The sequence below is a fragment of the Hippopotamus amphibius genome, chromosome 1, assembly GCF_030028045.1.
Source record: "Hippopotamus amphibius kiboko isolate mHipAmp2 chromosome 1, mHipAmp2.hap2, whole genome shotgun sequence".
Lineage (NCBI taxonomy): Eukaryota > Metazoa > Chordata > Mammalia > Artiodactyla > Hippopotamidae > Hippopotamus > Hippopotamus amphibius.
The window spans coordinates 53345776-53352187 of record NC_080186.1 but is presented as its reverse complement, the minus strand read 5'-3'; the positions used below and the strand labels follow the sequence as shown (position 1 = coordinate 53352187).

General features: G+C 43.0%; 1 pseudogene across 1 annotated transcript; it reads right to left on the bottom strand.

The window, feature by feature from the left end:
• Positions 1-2970: 2970 nt before the first annotated feature.
• LOC130829306 (M-phase phosphoprotein 6-like) lies at positions 2971-3721 on the bottom strand (annotated as a pseudogene). Its single transcript, XR_009047481.1, has one exon. The product of XR_009047481.1 is annotated as an M-phase phosphoprotein 6-like (transcript).
• Between the last annotated feature and the right edge of the window lie 2691 nt (positions 3722-6412).

Genomic DNA, 6412 nt, shown 5'->3' with positions numbered 1-6412 from the left:
GGGTTGCGAAAAGCCAGAGCCAAACACCTTAATTACTCTAAATTGGCAGATGTTGAACAGGGAGAGAGGGAGTCTCCGGGCAGGTTTCTGGAAAGGCTGAGAGAAGCCCTGCAAAAATTCTCTGATTTGGACCCTGAAAGCGCTGAGGGCAGAGCTATTTTGAGAAATTCCTCACTCAATCGGCACCGGATATTCAAAGGAAAATTCAGAAGCATGCTTTTGAACCAGATGGGTCTTTAGACAGACTGTTACAATTGGCTCAATCGGTCTATTATGGTCCAGACGCAGAGGAGGAAACATGTAAACAAAGGAGAACAAAAGGGAAAGTGGAAGCCTTAGAGATGGCAGTCCAGGCTGCCATGAGACCATCCCAAGGGGGTTCCTCGAATCGGGGCGTCCCTGGTAAGGCACTGACCTGCTTTCTGTGTGGAAAGGAGGGGCACTTCAGGCGAGAGTGTCCCTGGGCTGTAAAGCCGTCCCCGGCTCCTTGCCCTATCTGCAAGGGACTGCACTGGAAGAGGAACTGCCCCAGGGGCGAAAGTCCCAGGGATCAGACCTCTCCGAGGCTCGAGACGGATGGGGCCCGGGAGTCCCCACACAGGCCCCTGTCATGATCACATCTGAGGAACCTTGGGGCGCAGGTGACAGTGGGCGGCCGATCTGTTGACTTCTTATTAGATACTGGGGCAGCTTTCTACGTTCTTACTGAGACCTCTGGTCCACTTTCTTCCCATTCTGCGACCGTAAGAGGGCTGTCTGGTAAGACAAAACGGTATTATTTTAGCCAGCCTTTAAGCTGTAATTGGGATTCTGTTCTTTTTTCTCATGCCTTTCTGATAGTGCCTTGAGACTCCGTCTCCCCTATTGGGACAGGACTTCTTAATGAAAGTGCAGGCATCAGAACATCTGGATGTCAAGGCTTCTGCTCCTCGGTGTCTACCTCTGGTAGAAACACAAGTAGATCCTGAATTATGGGCTGAGGAGGAAAGATTGGGAAAGCTAGATAGGCTAAACCCGTGGTAATCAAACTTAAAGACTCTAGTCTCTTTCCCCATCAAAAACAATATCCTTTAAGGCTAGAAGTTAAAGAGGGATTAAAGCCTGTTATAGAAAATTTAAAGCAACAGGGATTATTGGTTCCTTGCAACAGTCCCTGTAATACTCCAATTTGGGGAATTAGGAAGCCTAATGGTCAGTGGTGTTTGGTAAAGGTTGAGAATTATTAATAAGGCTGTAATTCCTTTACATCCTGAAGTTCCTAACCCCTATACCTTGCTCTCAGATATACCGGCAAGTGCAGCCTGGTTTACTGTTTTCAGTTTAAAAGATGCTTTCTTTTGTATTCCACTGGAGGCTGAGAGCCAATTTCTGTTTGCCTTTGAAGATCCTACCCAACCTGCTGTTCAACTTACATGGACAGTGCTGCCCCAAGGCTTTCGAGATAGCCCTCATTTATTTGGGCAGGCTTTGTCTCAAGATTTACAAAGGTTCTCACCTCAGAGCAGTTGTTTTACAATATGTGGATGACATTCTGGTTTGTACAGATACTGAGGAACACTGCTCAAATATCACTGAGGATTTATGAAATTTCCTGGCAGATTGTGGCTATTGGGTATCAAGAGCCAAGGCTCAACCATGTAAATCATCTGTTAAGTACTTAGGTCATAATTTCTCAAGGCTCAAGGGCTTTAGGGCCAGAGAGGATTGAGCCAATTCTCAAGCACCCTTTGCCTGCCACTTTAAGACAGCTGCGAGGATTCTTGGGTCTCACTGGCTATTGTAGAATCTGGATACCTAGCTACGCCTCTACATCAGCTTTTGACTGACACCCAGGAGGCTAACACAGATCGGGTACTGTGGACAACCTGAGGCTAAAAAAGCTTTTAAAGTTCTTCAGAAAGCTTTGGCACAGGCACCAGTCCTTAGCCTCCCGACTGGTCAGAAATTTAATCTGTATGTTACTGCAAGAAAAGGAATGGCATTGGGAGTCATGACCTGACCTAAGAGTCCCCAACAGCAACTGGAGGCTTATTTAAGCAAGACTTTAGATGTAGTAGCCCAGGGATGGCCCCACTGTCTAAAGGTGGTAGCTGCTATTTCTTTGCTTGTATCTGAAGCTCTTAAATTCACCAGTGGCCGGAATTTAACTGTTCTTACCTCTCATAATGTGTCTGGACGTCTCAATTCTAAAAGGAACCTCTGGATGTCTGATAATCGTCTCCTTAAATATCAGTCTTTATTGCTAGAAGGACCAGTCACTCAATTCAAGGTATGTAAAGTTTTAAATCCTGCTACATTTTTGCCAGAGGAAATGACTGAAGCACCAACTCATGACTGTGTCCAGATTTTGTCACTCAGTTACACCGCTAGGGCAGACTTAAAGGACTCTCCTATACCTAACTCTGATGATTCTCTGTTTACTGATGGCTGATTCTGTTTACTTTATACAAGGGGGAGTAAGAAAAGCGGGATATGTGGTGACCACTGGCAGACAGATACTAGAGGCCCATCCTCTAACTCGAGCTCTAGAACTGAGTAAAGGAAAAAGGATTAATATATATACAGATTCTTTTTTTTTTTTTTATGAAAACAGGTATTTATTACAGAACAATTTTTAAAAATTAGTTAAATGTTTTAAACAAAAAAACACAATTCCACACACTGACATTGACTTAGTAGCATGGAAATACTTCAGGTTGGAGAGGCATGTTTGTTCTTTTTTTTTTTTTCTTTTTCTTTTTTATTTTTTTTTGGCATGTCTGTTCTTAATGAATTTACATATAACAAATCCTCATGACATTTAATTCCATAACATATGTATGAACTGACTTGACATGATTAACAATTTAAAGGAGCATATAAACATAAGGGCAATTTAAACACTGGTATTAGTTTACATGAGGCAATTCAAGGTCAGTGACTGGAAAGCTCTATTAAAAAATCTGAGATAAAACATTCTTTAGGAAGCAACCACGTACCTATGTACAGTTGAACATCGAGGGTTAGAAATCCACTCCTGATGAATACATCAAGCAAGGATGTATAACATCCACCACACATCTGTTCCAAAGATAGCATGTTTCCAAAATTATACATTTCTTCACAAATTAGCATTACAACATTAATAACTACAGAGGAACCAACAGAATGAGTTCCAAAATGTGCTAATTCTCACAAGGCATCCCTGAGCCATATTTTAAGGCATCCATTTTAATCTTGGGGCTTTAAGAACATCTTCTTTGCTTTAATTGGTTTTATGACTCCATTTTCATCTTCTTCATAATTGGCACGGTCTCTTTTTTTGGCAAACTTTTTCCCAATTGTCCCCACCAAGGTCTCATATCTTCCGGCCATTTCTTCATCTGACACATCGAGCTCCACTGTTTCCTCTTCAACTGCTTCTACTTTGTTCTTAGCATTCATCTGAAGCATTAATTTCTCAACCTCAGGATTAAATCCTCTGAATGACATTCTTCCATAGAGAAGATCTTCACATAACAAAAAAACTATGCTCTTCTATAATGAAACTCTCTTTCTCTTTAAGCTCGGGCAAATCCAAGTACCAGTGCTCTTCACTACTGATTTTTTTTTCTTCCTCTTCTAGTTGTTTCTTGGTTTCCGAGTCCAGTCCCCTTTGCATGAACTTCATGCACAGCAGGTTCTTGGACAACTTAGTTTTGCGCTCGGCCGCCATACTGAATCCCGCCCGGCGCCGCGCTCTGCCACTAGGCCTACAGATTCTAGATATGCATATTTGGTGCTATAAGCACATGCTGCCACTTGGAGGGAGAGACAATTTAAGACAGCTACAGGAGGCCCTATTAAACATTTATCTGAAATACAGAGGCTGTTAGAAGCTATTCATTTGCCAAAAGAGCCTGCGGTCATACACTGCGGAGGCCATCAGCAAGATGAGACCTCGGTAGCTGTGGGAAATCGATTTGCAGACTCCCAGGCTCGTAAAGCCACCCTTCTTGAATATGTTCCCTCACAGGTTCCTTTAATATGGACTGGCCCCCCTGCTGAGGTAAAACCTCAGTATTCTGAAGAAGAACTAACTCATTACCAACAAAAAGGAACTGAAACAACAGATAAGGGGTGGCTACAAACAGAGGATGGCAAACTAGTGCTTCCACGAAATAGCCAATGGAAAATTTTAAAAACCTTACATCAAACCCATCATTTGGGCGTGGAGGGAATTTACCAATTAGCTGCTAAAGTATTTGATGGGAAACAGTTAAGGAAATAAAGAATATAGTGAGACAATGTGAGATTTGTCAAAAGAATAATCCCAAAACCAGACGGCTGGCTTTGCCAGGACTGCAACGGCAAGGTTGCTTTCCTGGTGAGGACTGGGAAATTGACTTTACCCATATGCCTAAGGCAGGAGGTTTTTCTTGTCTACTAGTGTGGGTTGACACTTTTACCGGATGGGTGGAAGCTTTTCCTTGCAGGACTGAACAAGCCAAGGAAGTAATAAAAATCTTGCTTCAGGAAATAATTCCCAGGTTTGGGCTGCCTCAAAGTCTTCACAGTGACAATGGGTCTGCCTTAAGGCAGCAGTAACCCAGGGAGTATCTAAGCCTTTCGGAATAGAATATCATCTCCATTGTGCCTGGAGACCTCAGTCCTCGGGGAAAGTAGAAAAAATGAATGATATCATCAAGTGGCATTTATGCAAGCTGACACAGGAGATTCAAGAGAATTGGGTAAAATGACTCCCAATTTCCTTACTGAGGGTTAGGACTTCTCCTGGAGAAGCAGGTCTGTCTCCATATGAATGCCTGTATGGTCGTTCTTTTCTTAAAACTGACATTACAGTCGATTCTGAGACTTTAGAATTGACTCATTATGTGACTCAATTGGCAGCCTTCCACCAAGCCTTCTGTGATTTAAAGACACCTACTCTGGAAGCCGGCTCTAACCAACCTCCTCTGTTTGAGCCTGGAACAGAGGTGTTAGTAAAAACTTTACCTTCCGGAAGTCCTTCTCTTGAGCCACTTTGGGAGGGACCCTTTCCGGTAATTCTTTCCTCTCCCACGGCAGTAAAAGTGCCTGGGACTGATTCCTGGATTCATCATAGGAGAGTAAAGAAATGGATTCCTTCAGATGTTACAGATTCAGCCTAATGTTTCCAGAACCATGTGTTTCTTTTGTCTTACAGGATGATTATTACATTTCTCCTATGCTGGATGATTACTTCATCTTCGCCTGTCCCTCATGTTGACCCTCAAGACCATCTGTTTCTCTCCTGGGCCCAATCCTATGCAGCTTTCCACAATCGCTCCAATTGCCGGATATGCGGAGCCTTGCCCTTACCTTCTGTCTCTGGACTGCCGTGCTGGGTTTCACCATTTCAAGGAGGTGACTTACAAGAATTATGCCACTTTCTTCAACGAGAAAAACGTCAACTGATCAATGTAAACATGACTTTGTTCTCTTGGTGTCAGTTTTCTGGTGGGGACATAATCTTTTCTTTGATTTCAAATATCTGAGAGCTGCTATTTCAAAATTTTATTAAGGGGAGGGAAAATAACCAAACCCAGTCGGGTACCAGGTTTTCTGATCGATATTACCAAATTTGGGGCGTGAATATGTGGATCACTCCAGAAAAGGGCTCTTTAATTCAACCTGCTGCTGTTTGCTGGGAACAAAGCAGCAGTACATTGGCTATCAGAACCAGCCTATACCCCTGAATGGCTTAAAGTTCGTGGGATATTTGCCTCCAAACCAACGTACTCTTACTTTCAATGTAACATATAAACCTGATGTCACTACAGTATGGCCTGGTACTGATTGGAAATACAACCCTGGCTTGAGATGTGTGCCTCCAAATGGAACACAGTGGGTATGTGTGGGACAAATCTATGGCCTTGGGTGCCCCTGGGATGGGTAGACAATTGTACTTTGGGCCTAGCTTTTGCCCAAGACAACATTTTAACTGAATTGCCAGAAACTCCTGCTAACATGCTAAATCTACAGACCCGCTGGACTCGTTCCATATTTCATTGGTATGATTATCTAGCTGCTGTATTTGTACCATCCTTGGGAGCCACTGACATAATGATCAAGGTGTAGGCTCTAACAAATTTCACTCGGCAAGCCATCAATGACAGCCTAAAAGCCATAAAAGCTCTCAATACTGAACAAATCCAAATGAGAAAGGCAGTGTTACAAAATAGAATGGCTTTAGACATATTAACAGCAGCTCAGGGGGGTACTTGTGCCATTATTTGTACTGAATGTTGCATGTACATCCCCGATGAAAGCCTTAATGTCACTCATGTAAATCACATAAGCCAAATGATAAATTCCCTAGACTCTCTGGACGATTCCCTGTGGGAACGAATAAGGTCACGGGTCACTGGATCATCTTGGTGGAAGCCCTTGTTAATTACTGCAGTATTCACTG